This window comes from Panulirus ornatus, chromosome 52, assembly GCF_036320965.1.
Source record: "Panulirus ornatus isolate Po-2019 chromosome 52, ASM3632096v1, whole genome shotgun sequence".
NCBI lineage: Eukaryota > Metazoa > Arthropoda > Malacostraca > Decapoda > Palinuridae > Panulirus > Panulirus ornatus.
The window spans coordinates 14,179,354-14,193,769 of NC_092275.1; the positions used below are offsets into that span (position 1 = coordinate 14,179,354).

At 45.1% G+C, this 14,416-nt stretch overlaps 1 protein-coding gene across 1 annotated transcript in view; it reads right to left on the bottom strand.

Annotated features, from left to right (window-relative positions):
* The window catches only part of Nep1 (Neprilysin 1), a 105,260-nt gene that overhangs the window by 68,145 nt on the left and 22,699 nt on the right, over positions 1-14,416 (bottom strand). The window lies entirely within an intron of this gene.

Here is a 14,416-nt window from a genome sequence, read left to right on the forward strand (position 1 = left end):
CTCTCTCTCTCTCTCTCTCTCTCTCTCTCTCTCTCTCTCTCTCTCTCTCTCTCTCTCTCTCTCTCTCTCTCTCTCTCTCTCTCTCTCTCTCTCTCTCTCTCTCTCTCCTCACTAGCTCTTCTCGGCCACTTTCCTCCTCATAAAGTAATTTTGGGTTAGAGTCGCATGATTCGAAGCGGAGTAAATATTGACGCGGCCACCATCCCACGCCTCGCGGGGGCCGCCAAATACCAAACCAATTTCCCCAACCTTCCCTTGATACTGGCTACTTCTACCCACCATCAATTTATCCTCTCTCTCTCTCTCTCTCTCTCTCTCTCTCTCTCTCTCTCTCTCTCTCTCTCTCTCTCTCTCTCTCTCTCTCTTGCTCGATGGCACGAAAACATTTTAAAATTTCACCAAGTTAACTTGGGATGCTCGCAACAGAAACCAAGGCTCTCAGTTCCAGCTGTTGGCCACCTTTAAGTTCTCCTCTCGTCATGTTATTCTTCGATCGCATATCCCGAACACATCCTCCGTCCCAGCCAACTGTCCTCACTCACTGACCAAAATATTCCCTCTGAGATAAGATCAAGAGGAGAGAGAGAGAGAGAGAGAGAGAGAGAGAGAGAGAGAGAGAGAGAGAGAGAGAGAGAGAGAGAGAGAGAGAGAGAGAGAGAGAGAGAGAGAGAGAGAGAGAGAGAGAGAGAGAAGAAGAAGAAGAAGAAGAAGAGGAAGAAGAAGAAGAGGAAGAAGATGAAGAAGAAGATCAATATCACAATGTTATGTAGTTACCTTTGTGATTTCTGCAACATGAGGTCATGCATTACCAGGACAAGTGATCTAGATGGTATGTGACTTTTGAATTACTCATTACCAACACTGCATGTCTGAGAACCACAGCTGCCAACGCAGCAGACTGGAGAACCTCAGTTGCCAACACCAAAGGCTAGAGAACCTCAGCTGCCAACACTGCAGGCTGGAGAGCCTCAGCTGGCAACACTGCGAGCTGGAGAACCTCATCTGCCAACACTGCAGGCTGGACAACCTCAGCTGCCAACAGAACCTCTGTGGGCTTGATGACCTCATCGTGCCAACGCTGCAGGCTTGATGGCCTCAGCGTTCCTACACTGCAGGCACTTGCATATCTGTGGCCAGAAAATCATTTCCCCAGACGCTGACGACCGTGAATTTCCATCCAAGTTTGAGGTTAAGTTATGCGACTTTGAGTCCAGCTGGGCCTGGCACAGCTGGGCCTGGCACAGCTGGGCCTGGCACAGCTGGGCCTGGCACAGCTGGGCCTGGCACAGCTGGGCCTGGCACAGATGAGCCTGGCACAGCTGGGCCTGGCACAGCTGGGCCTGGCACAGATGGGCTTGACACAGCTGGGAACGACAAAATACCAACAAAACCAGTAAGACAACACCACCACCAGTACCACAACATCACCACTAATGCCACAACATCCCCTCCATGACCACAACACCTCCAGCAGTTCCATAACAGTACCATCGCCACAGTACCATCAGTAATGCCAGTGGCAGGACACCACTAGCACTGTAGCACGCCACTACCACACGTGGTTCGTACCACAGATACTTCATAATAAAGTATCCAGTACTTTACACTACCAGTACACGAACAGTATCCGTGACACGTCGGGAATATTAGCACTTCCACAACACTATCTATGCTGTGATCCAACAGATGCCTCAAAATACTGTACCCTCTCGTGTAATATGATCAAGGCACATCACCACCATTGTTTTGATACACATAATAGTAGCATTACAAGGGACTCTCTCACCAGTGTTCACAATACTCGAGATTCATCATCTGTGATGTACGTACAAGTGGAAGTGTTAACAACAGCTTTGCTTCATACCCTCAGAACCTTCAACTTGTCTGACCAACATTTGAGGACATAACATTATCTTCCCGTCCTCCTAAGCGATAAGTCTCAGATTCTGTGGTCCTGGCACGTGAACGTGGCCCGTAATCATCTACCAGGAACACCATTTTACCCACTTCATGCACACGATGACAGTAGAATGTTAAGTATGTTGTCCATAATGATACTTCATCCTTAGCCTTGCTCCTTAACAGGCAGATGAATATCAAATTGTACAAACATCAGTTCATTGTATTGCCATTTATGCAAAGGTCATGGTAACTGCCAGATAGCATGACTATCAAAGTTCCAGACGATGTGATATACCACGTCGCCCCAGCACCACTAGAAGTACTTCCAGAGTCCAAGACGACTCAAGCAACAAGCTCTTGTTAACCCAAGCCCTGCCATGACCTGGTGTCATCTACAAGGATTTGGTGTTTTGATAATTTCCCGTCTGTGTACTTGATGCATGTGTACCGTGAGCTTGGCTCTAAGGTCATTTTTCAGGGCAGTCCCTCGCCGTTCAGGGGCTCGCCTCTTGCCATGAATTATCCATGCCTCATGCTCGAGTTTATGTCAATATGAAGCATGTGGTGTGTGGTGGCCTTGCTTGTGGTCCTTCCCTCACTCTCCTCGTTGAAACGTGACCGTGGTATTCACTCGTGATGAAACCGAATCACTTCAATCACTTCATGGAAATGGATGTCGTCCTTGGAGTTGGTTGATACATTTCCATGCAACTGACACGACCGTGTTTGTGCAAATTTAGAGCCTAGGTGAATATTCAACTTCTTTCTGGTACTGTTTGGCACTCGACACGAGGCAATGTGACACCCACAGTGTCAGTCCCTTCCCTCATGGTTACCTTGGACACCAGACTATCGTTGGCAGGGCGTCCATTCAACCACCCCTTCCTCCCGGCCTCCCACAGCCACCCAGACTCAGTTGTAGTGACATGCTGCAGGACTCCACAGACTTGTAGTTGCCTTCTGTTGATATCGTGATAACCAGAGGTAATGGAAACAATGGGCGACCTTAGAACATACGACTGAACGTAGTCATGCAGGAAAACCAGGCAGGAGTTGGTGTCTGAGATGAAGTAGAAAAATGGTAAACAAACTATTCATAAGCAGCCAGAAGTTGCAAGACGATGACAAGAGGAAGCCATCAGCCTACGAGAGGGACGTGCATGGGTCGTGTGAGGTGGTGCTGCAAGGTGGTCATGTGGGTCTGGTGAAGTGTTTTTCTGCTAAGGAAAAAAAAATTCGTTAAGAATAATACTTTGAACACGTGCCAGTAGATATTCCTCTGTACACGTGCCAGTAGATATTCCTCTGTACACGTGCCGGTAGATAATCATGTGTACACGTGCCAGTTGATGATTCTCTGTACACAGTCTAATGATTGCATTCATAATATATTTTATAATTACTATATCCCAAAGTATATCTTTCGTTGCCATATTTTCTCTCAAGTACTCACCTGCTTCCTCATGAGCTAATGTGCTTCATGTTTATTCAAATGTTTCCTGGGTTTATTCATTCGACCATGACGTTCAGTCATATCTTCCTCATTCTTGTGTTTCTCACACCATGTACACATAAAGCTTCTCCAACACCACATGAGACTTAGGTTACTCCTGTGTTTATTGATTGATGTGTTTTCTTTTATATTCCGGTCCTTCCCGTCACCATCTCCAGATATAACCACACCAGATATAACCAGATAAGATATATCTTATCGGAGGCAACATGCACTGGAAGTCAAATATTTCAGTAAGAGTTTCACCACTTTGAGATGCTGGAAGGTCTGGATAAGGCTGAGTGTAATGCTGGAAGGTCTGGATAAGGCTGAGTGTAAATATGAATTCCTTCACAGAATGAGGTCCAGTACCCGACCTCACGAGAGGCCGACCTGTCTTTCAGCTGCTGCGTTAAATATACATTTTTCCAGGCCGGATATATTCCAGGCCGGATATATTCCTGGAAAACCGCGAAGTGTATTACTTGCAGTTGGAACTATGAATTTACACTCTAGAATTATTTATGCATAACTTTTATATTCAAATGTTTTTGTTAACTAAATACACAAAACGCTTTTTCTGAGAGAGAGAGAGAGAGAGAGAGAGAGAGAGAGAGAGAGAGAGAGAGAGAGAGAGAGAGAGAGAGAGAGAGAGAGAGAGAGAGAGAGAGAGAGAGAGAGAGAGAGAGAGAGAGAGAGAGAGAGAGAGAGAGAGAGAGAGAAGGAGACATATATGAGGCCAGCCATGAGATACGCCTTAGCCTTATAATGAGGACCTTCAGCCACCTCTAATGACGTGTATTCCTGGTACACGTCTTCCTCTTATCCTGAGCACTTCATTCACGTTGCACATCTCGCCACATACGAACTCAGCAAACCTCTGGTTCACAGGACAGACTCACGAAACGTAATATGGAGTGTGTGTGTGTGTGTGTGTGTGTGTGTGTGTGTGTGTGTGTTCATGTGTGTCATGGAATTCTCTTGCCAATACCACAAGAACATAATATCATTCATGTCTTGTCTGCAACTGAAGCCGATAAAGGAAAGCGAAATTCCTTAACAGTTGACATTTTGACATTCCTAAGATATGCTTCTGTTTGGAGAGGTAAACTGTGCCACACTGTTGACGGCGTGATGTGCACATCTTAGTGGTAACAGAAACTTTGGTTCCAGACAGAACACAGGAATGAGGAAAGCAGAACAAGGGGAAAAATGAATACACGTAAGTTGATGTATTATGGACTGGACCACGTCAGAGTTCCCAGATGACAGTGGCGAAGCGCAGGTTATGGTGGAAGGTGGACACAGGTGTTGAGGGGGAGAGAGAGAGAGAGAGAGAGAGAGAGAGAGAGAGAGAGAGAGAGAGAGAGAGAGAGAGAGAGAGAGAGAGAGAGAGAGAGGAGGCACACATAGAAAATGGGATGCACATGAAATTTTTATGAGTACTTGCCTGAGGACAGTGGAAAGGCCAAGCAGAGTCCATGGCACCTGCCTGACCTACATATCTCCGATGCAGAGCTTTAGTTCCCTCACTATTTTACACATATTCACACGCACTTGAAGGGAATGTGTTCGAGGGACTGCTCAGGGGATTTAAAGGTGATGGACCACATGACTGTGTGGGTGAGGCTGGCCAGTGTCGGGAAGGAGGGCCAGTGTGGGTGGCAATACTGAGTGTGAAAGACACACTGAGTGTGGATGAGGAGGACGTGTTTGTGTGAGGAGAGTGAACGTTAATGAGGAGGGTAAGAATATAAGAAAGTTTGCTGGACAAATAATGATGGAAACTAAGTTTTCGTCTGTACTTGAAGCAATTATCAAGGATCCTTGATACTGGCCGAAAATACTAGCCTTGGCCTGACTGTTGGAACATAAAACTAAATCTATGAAAAAGAGAATAAAAGGAACAGGAGTGTGGATGAGAAGGATGGGTGTGAGGAGGATGACTCTGGTTGAGAAGAGTTAACATGAACAAGAAGGAGGAAGTCTGTTCCACACATGGCAGTAGAGAGAAGAGAGTTAGGGATAAAACAGACAGACACAGACAGAGAAACTGTACTTCCGTGTTCCCAGTCATTTACCTGATTTGTATCAAGTCGTTTCTCAGTTCTCAAAAGTGCTTGAATATTTTACCTTCAGCTTTCTCTCCCCCCCCCCTCCACACACACACACACACACACACACACACACACACACACACACACGCACATCAGTTGAGGGCGGTACACGAGTTAATAGGTAGAATCCCTTATCTTTACCACAGCGTTTTGTACAGGTTTTAACCGCGTTTCTGCTCTAATTAGCAAGTCAGGTCAAGGACAGAGCATTTTCCCGGGCAACGAACAACACAGCAGGGAGGCACAGTCACGTTCAGACACGTCATATTCAGATCTTTCATGATATGAGGAAAGGATGAGAAGAAATCTTAGTGATGGTACTAGCGGATTCTGCTATCCTGTTTTCTCACATTTTCTCTCATGTTTCCTCATTTCCAAACAATGTAAAACAGTTTCTCTCAATATGACAACAGGATGTTTTCGATGATACTCAGAACGGAGGACAGCAGTGGATGTGAGGGACTGGAGACGGTTGCATGACGCGCAAGCAGGTTTTCAGTAGGTGTACAAAGGACTAGCATGTGCCACAAGTCTGTCATTTTCTCGTCATTATGACGGTGATGGATGAGAATATTTATATCATTTGGACGTAACCAACGTTGGATACAAACGTTTGTTATACGTCATGTCTGTCTGTTGCAGGACACAAGTGTTTGGTGGGTGTCTGTCTGCGTCTGTCTGGAGTAAGTGACGAGTAATTAGTCCACGTCTGTTAACGTGATGTCTGCCAGTTCTTGGTGAGAAATTTTGTCATTTGTTTCCTTTGTGTATGTGACCTCCCGCGGCAGGTTATATGTCCAACGTATATGTTTGTTATGTATGAGGGTCTGTCCTTTAGCACGTAGCCCCTGTGGGCGGAGTGAGGGTAAAACACAATGTGGCAAATGGTTACATTCCCACATATCGTCCTCGAGCTGGTACCAACTACAGCATCTTCCCTACAGTCCAGATCAAATCTTGTCTACATAAATCAGCCACAGTTTGCACTAATGGTATGAATCTAGCTCACTCGAGCTCACTTATAATGCTCCTGTAAGTTCTATCAGTCTCATCATAATGTCCATGCAGGATCCATCAGTCTCATTTGAAGTCCCTGATTATTAGCCACTCGCAGCCCATACCAAGATAATCATTTCTCAACATAACATTCTTCACACACACACACACACACACTGGGTTGAGTTTGGACCGACTGCTGCAACGAGGATTCGAACCTATGTGTTCGACTCTGAGTGGCCTATGAACGCGTCACGGTCAGAAACGCTGACCACAACACCACGAAGGAGAGTAGAAGGACTGTAGTATGTTCCTGAACTGCCAGAAAGCATTTGATATTTTCACACACTGCAGACTGGTAGAGAAGCTGGATCTGCAGGCCGGAAACTATACTTCTACGGACAGAAAATTACTTCAGTATGAGGGAAAACAGGACGCATGCCAGAACCATCCTCAGCAAGAGTTGAGATAAGGTGCAACGCGCCACAGGGCTGACTCCTGAGATCATTATTCTCTTGATCCACGTCAAAGATTCTCCAGAAGGACTGGATTCAACCCTGATTATGTTTACGCACGATACGATGCTCACGGTGGAGGCCAGGATGTCATCATATTATTATAAGGGAGATGAAGACAGAGTCCGAGGTTGGTGTAATACATGCTTCATGAATTCATCCCGACTAAAGGTGAAGTAATGACAAAGGAAAACAGAATAAGAAAAAGTCGGTGAAAGTATCATTCAGCTGGAAATACTGTACTGCATTAACCTGTGTGTGAGAGGGAGTTCAATGTCGACGTTGTGCCAATCCTGTCGCAAGAACTCCACCTCAGGAGGAGAGAAAAGAATACAAACTGTCTGTAGTCCGATACAGAAGCGCATTAAGGACAGAGATAAGAAAATGTTTAACAAAGTATGCACAGCGTATGATAACAAAGTATGCACAGCGTATGATAAGTATACACAGTGTATGATAAGACAAAAGTGTAATTTGTTTCTCAAGTTTCGTTACCACACTGGAAAATCATGAATACATAACAGGAAAGTTCCAAAAGAGGACAAGAAAAACATGGAACCAGAATTATGGGAAATGAATTACACTGAGAGACTTGAGGCAAGACCCTTGCCATCCATGGAGGAGAGAAGAGTAGTGGGTGACACGTTCACAACCTTCACTTGCTAAACCAGTTTGACGATGTCAACTGCGGACGATTCTTCAAAACTCACAAGGACACGGTGACGAGAGCCATTCGAACAAAGAAACTTGTTAGAAAAGATGTAAAGAAGTTCTTGTATGGTATCAGAACAAATGATAAATGGAATAAGCTGCTGAATGAAACTATAATAAACGACAGCAAACAAAAGCTTGAAAAGGTTTATGATTGTAGAGGAGGTTCAAAACACAGGGCCCACGAGTGAGGAACTCCTTCCTCGTGCGGTACACAATAGGTACTTACACACACACACACACACACACACACACACACGCCAACATTATCCCGTAATTCTTGCACAGCGTACTATCCTGGGGAATAATTGTCCTCAGCAAATGGCCTCTCAGGTTGATAAAGACCGTGAGAATGGTGTTGGCGTGGTGTTGATTTATGGAAGCCAGTAATGGTAGCTCTCCTGCAGCTGGTCCATTATGGCCCCATTACCCTCCCCGCTACACAGCTGCCAGGCACTCTGGTTAGATGCCATGTTTGGTCGTAATAGTCATGTTTTATTTTGGTAAATTTGCTCACATGTGTTATCGTATGATAGATAAACATTCTTGCGTCTTGTGTTCATATTTATATACGTATGTGTCCAGAGAACGTGAGGGAATACGTGTGGAAGAATGAGGGTGTGAACCGGTCGGTCATTCTGGGTAAACTCGAGGACGAAACATCTGTGTCGAGGGTAAAAGAACTATGAGCTGACGTCTTGCTTGACACAGAGGACGTGCGTCTACACAAGCACGTGTGACTCAGCAGACACGTGAGCCAAACAAGATCACACACAAGTTTGTGTTCAGAAACCTCGAAATACTTCGTGGAAATCTTTAGTGACAATCTCAGAATACCAAGAGATTCAGTGTGGTTCATGCATGTGACTCCCGTGGCACTGTAGGTCATGCATGTGATTCTCTTGGCATGGCAGGCCATGCATGTGATTCCTGTGGCACTGTAAGTCATGCATGTGACTCGCGTGGCACTGTAAGTCATGCATGTGACTCGCGTGGCACTGTAAGTCATGCGTGGGACTTCCGTGACGCTATGAAAAATAGTAACCAGTTCAGTGTTATGTTCTTTGACGTGACTGAACCCAAACATTTGTCACACATGCCACATATACCCAGACATAGCACGTCGCTGGCGACCCTATTATGTTTCTCCACCTGCGGCACACACCACCCCTACCTGCTGCCCCGACCTGCGGCACACACTACCCCTACCTGCAGCCCCGACCTGCGGCACACACTACCCCTACCTGCTGCCCCGACCTGCGGCGCACACTACCCCTGCCTGCTGCCCCGACCTGCGGCACACACTACCCCCACCTGCTGCCCCGACCTGCGGCGCACACTACCCCTGCCTGCTTCCCTAAACCTGCGGCACACACTACCCCTGCCTGCTTCCCTAAACCTGCGGCACATATTCACCGTCTCTACCTCCTACCGTGTCAGTGGGACTCGCTTGTTAACTTGGGTTGGAGGAGTAATGCACGCCTCGTGTCGTACCCCCTTGTTAGCTGCTCGAGAAAATATTTCATTTAACGATCATACGTAAAAAAAAAAAGACAAGAATATCGTAAGATTTTTAAATGTGATAAACACGACAACGTATGTGTCAGGTGAAGCACGACTTCCAGAGTTAAAGAAGACAGATAAGTCGCCACTTGTGCGAAGAAAGAAATAACATAAATATGTTGATACAGATGATCGGTTTGCTAGCGGCAGTGAAGGACAAAAAAGGATGTTTGTCCACGTTAAAAGTTCTGTTCAATGTGCGCACGACGCACCTGAAAAGTTTATGAAAATGTATACTCTCATGGAGGTAGATGTAGACCCGGCAGACTGAACAGATCTGGAGAGATTCACAGACAGAGATCAAAGCTGAATGAGCGTCTACCGTGCGAGCATTGGTCGGTCGAGGCCAGTTCTTTCATCTGGAGTGCCTTACAACAGAAGTAACTGCATCTTGTGGGCCTCCATCCCCACATCAATAATTCCTGCTGTCCTTCTGAAGGAGACGGAAGCCTATCACGAAGACCACATTAACCTTCACAAAATTAATGAAAATGAAATGATAAACATCACTATCAAAGTTGGTGTTTAGAAGGGGCAGTGCGAGGGAACAGAACCGATGATAAATGGGTCTTAAGATCACCCCAGATGGCGAAGAGAGAATTAAGAAAGACAAATAAGGAGAATATTGGCCTTGTTGTTCAGAAATAGTTTTGTCCTTTCCCTAACATCTCACGTTAGATATAGTATTACGACGCCTGCAAGGTTCACATACCTTTGATCTATTTTCCTTTCCGGATCTCTTTGACGAATGTGTTTCGTTCATTACCTCGGTTCCTGGATTTCTAATGAACTTATTATTGTTTTCGTTGATGTTATCACTTCTGGCAAGTGTTCCTTAGGAGGACGCGTGAGGTGGAGGAGTGAGAGTGAGCAAGTCACAGGTCATAATGTGAAGAACTTGTAGAAACATTACGAGACAGTTGTGGTTCCAGGAAAGGAGGAGATACAAGAAGTACGAATAAGAAAAAAGATTAATAGAATAACAATAAATCTTGGTAAACCGAATGGAAACGAGTCGCATTGTACCAGCGCTCCGAGTGGGGTTTGAGGAGATGCCATTACTGCTACTACTCAACTCCATCCATCTCGGTGGCCTGGGATCCGTTGAGACATTTCCTGTACATTTCTGACGTCCTTGTCCACATCTGAAGCTACTCTCTACGTGTGTCTTCTCCTGCAGCAGAAACAGAAAAGCTAAAGATCGAGTTGACATCCTCCTTGCCTCGAGGCGGACCCAGGCTCCCTCATTAGCCTCTGTCATCCTCTCCAGCCCACAAGGTCACAACAGAGCCCACGTTCCTGATCTAAAATGTGCAAGAAACGAAGATTCTTTTCCTCTTGTTTTATTATCCTGATCCACTCATAATTGTGAACCATGAGTCACCATCATCGCAAGTGCTACTGGAATGCCTCATGTGTACAGAATAATGAGACAGTTATGCTATACAAACGTATCGAAGACACTTAGTCGAGATCATGAGGGAGTGGAGCTAAACTAGTCGAGTGACTTCCCGCTGTAGTCCCAGAACTGTGGCTATCCTCGAACTTATGTAGGATCCATCCTGAGCGAGAGACCGACCATAGCCACCGTGCCCGAGGGTCGGGCATCAGGGTCCTTGTGGTGGCTGGCGTTGTGAGTGTCCCTAGGCTGACATCACCCATGCAGGTTCAGTGACGTGGATGACACGGTAAGAGAAAATCACACCCTCGCCAACTTTACGTGGCTCCACAATTTGAAGTTACGATGCACGGTACATCCAGTCATCACTCAGTCCTTAACTCTAGCTGTCGTGCTCGTACTCCAATTGCGTGTTGTCTTTTTTTTTCCTTCATTTATCTGATACATTGGCCAAACAAGATAATGGATCAAGTGTACCCTCACACTTCTCCCATCGTAAAAATTCTTGACATCATTAATAAGTCTTGCCTTGAATACTCTGCTGTCAGGACCTCCTGCTGTGCTTTCTTATCATCATTTGCATTTTCTGAATCTGTAAATGAAGCCTATACTTCCCTGTTCTTTTCTTTCAAACTTTTAACATTACTTTGTCTACATACGTGCAGAACTATTATTCCTCACAACTTCTTCCGTATCATAAATTCTCTTTCTTTTACACTCACAAAACCTTCAGGAATCCCTTTGAACTTGATCATTTACAGTGACTGGTCATCGAATGTTTGTATATAAACAATATTCACAAGTGTGTGGTTCTTCTGTGGTCTTCATACCTTGCTAAAGTTTGCCTTAATTCTTCAGACACATGTACAAGGGGCGTTCAAAGCTCTGCAGAAACGCCAATGTTTGTAACATTGTGAATTGGTTGTTTATACTTGTTGTTCTTCGGTTGTGTGTTATGGTTGTCCATGATTTCTACTCTTTCTTTCCTTTGCAGGAGAAAAGCAGGAATTATAGTGTATAATTAATCAATTTTTGCCTTGTAATGTACTCGTGTAAATAGTGTTATTAGCCTTTTTGTTATTACCCAATTTTTCTCTGTTCTAATTTTTTTTGTCTGTTTTCAACGGTGCAACTAATGTGTTCCTTTATGTCTGTGTGTAACGCTCATCATTACATGTTCCTCTGACTATATTTAGACCACATGACTCCACTGTCAATGCCTCGGCTGTGTAACGTTGTAGTTTGGTTATATTTCTTGCACGACTAAAAATTTTTTGTGTTGATAATCTGAATCAGGAATCTAATCTTATCATTTATACTTTCATTTGTTTCGTCTGTTATCTAGCGTAGGGTCATGTTGCCTATGATGATATCGTTATACACTACGCTGTGAATTACTTCTAGTGTTCGTGTAAGGCCACTGAAGGAGACGCTTCAAGTCACCATAATATTCCTATTATTATTATCTGAGAGACAGAACTTTGTTCCCTTTGACACACGTTTCTTTTCCTAAACATGACTGTGATGTGATGATTATGATCATTATGATCATCTTTTCCTGGTTCTTTTGTGTTGGCGACTTTGGGAGAGTGTGTGACTAAACCCATTTTTGTGTGTAGGATTTATGCATGTGCGTCTGGCCATACTCACGCACCTGTGTAAGTATGCTTATATTCATGTGTGTGTGTGTTTGTGTGTATGTGTGTGTGTGTGTGTGTGTGTGTGTGTGTGTGTGTGTGTGTGTGTACCTTTCCTGCGTCATCCGAACGAGAGCACAAAGAGAGGGGGAGATCTGCCCAAAGTGAACCATTCAACAAGCTCCGTATTCTTGTGTCCAGATCTGAGTTTGTTACATCTGTGGTAATGACTTTCAATAACCTGCTGAACCCCAGGACAGTACATACTCTGTGTCACAGCCAAGCCAACCCCAGGACAGTACATACTCTGTGTCACAGCCAAGCCAACCCCAGGGCAGTACATACTCTGTGTCACAGCCAAGCCAACCTCAGGACAGTACATACTCTGTGTCACAGCCAAGCCAACCTCAGGACAGTACATACTCTGTGTCACAGCCAAGCCAACCCCAGGGCAGTACATACTCTGTGTCACAGCCAAGCCAAAAGCTTCATCATTCACTGAGTAAGGAAAGTGTGGATGACCTGAGCCATTGCAGTAGTGTTCAGTATTATCAAAAGAGGAAATCTTTTTTCATCCGTTTGAACATTCCTAAATGTATCAGTTGAAGCGGGACAGCTATCTGTGGTTTACTCAACGTTTAGTGTGTCGATCTAAACTGTTTGTCGACTATTAAAGGCACGACTCTTGCTCTTGTTGTGGTGTGGACGTGTCGCATCCTGAACGCGTCGGGTTCACTACTCGGTCGACGGTTGTTGACCTTGATCTTATTGGGGTGAATTTATCACTTTATCTCGTGAGGATTGTTGGTGGCACAAATGTCTGTATTACCAGTAGCACCACAACTGCCACAGCCATCACAACCATCCCCACAACAGCGTCAACAACACCACGGCGGCCATCACCGCCACCATCATCCTTGACACAGTTACAACCATCACTATAACTACAAACCACCACCATCACTACAACCATCACTATAACTACAAACCACCACCATCACTACAACCATCACTATAACTACAAACCACCACCATCACTACAACCATCACTATAACTACAAACCACCACCATCACTACAACCATCACTATAACTACAAACCACCACCATCACTACAACCATCACTATAACTACAAACCACCACCATCACTACAACCATCACTATAACTACAAACCACCACCATCACTACAACCATCACTATAACTACAAACCACCACCGTCACTACAACCTACACCATCACTACAACCTACACCATCACTACAACCTACACCATCACTACAACCTACACCATCACTACAACCATCACCATCACTACAACCTACACCATCACTACAACCTACATCATCACTACAACCTACACCATCACTACAACCTACACCATCACTACAACCTACACCATCACTACAACCTACACCATCACTACAACCATCACCATCACTACAACCTACACCATCACTACAACCTACATCATCACTACAACCTACACCATCACTACAACCTACACCATCACTACAACCATCACCATCACTACAACCTACATCATCACTACCATCATCAGTAGTAATGGATCCACCGCATCCTTCTACTACCTGTTGACCACACTACGCAGGAACCCCGTCATGGTGCCGGCCACTGTCATCCTGTCTGTTGGCCACCGTGTCTGGCATGTGTGACTAAGGTCACACTGGCTGCTGTTTCCAGGAAGGTCGTCCTAATGCGTCCTCACTTCCAGCGGAAGTAAGGTTTTATCGGCGATATTTTCCTTTGGTTATCTTATTCCTTCGCTGCTACACTTTTCCTCGAGGGCAGAGAGGAGGGAGGGTAAGAAGGAGAGGTTCCATGTGGACTTGGAGGAACAAGTCTGTGTAGTGACTGTGCCTGAGCAAGTACGAGTGTGGCAGGGTAAGACACACGGGCTGGAAGGTCTGCTGGATGTCAGTACACAAATTAAAAATGTATTATAATTTCGCTCAGATTTCCTGGAATCTTTAAACCGACCATTATTTCTCTGTCCAGTTCATGCGCGAATAATTTTCAAGGACTGAGGCAAAGCCTTCATCGCGGCAACTTTATTGTTGCAACA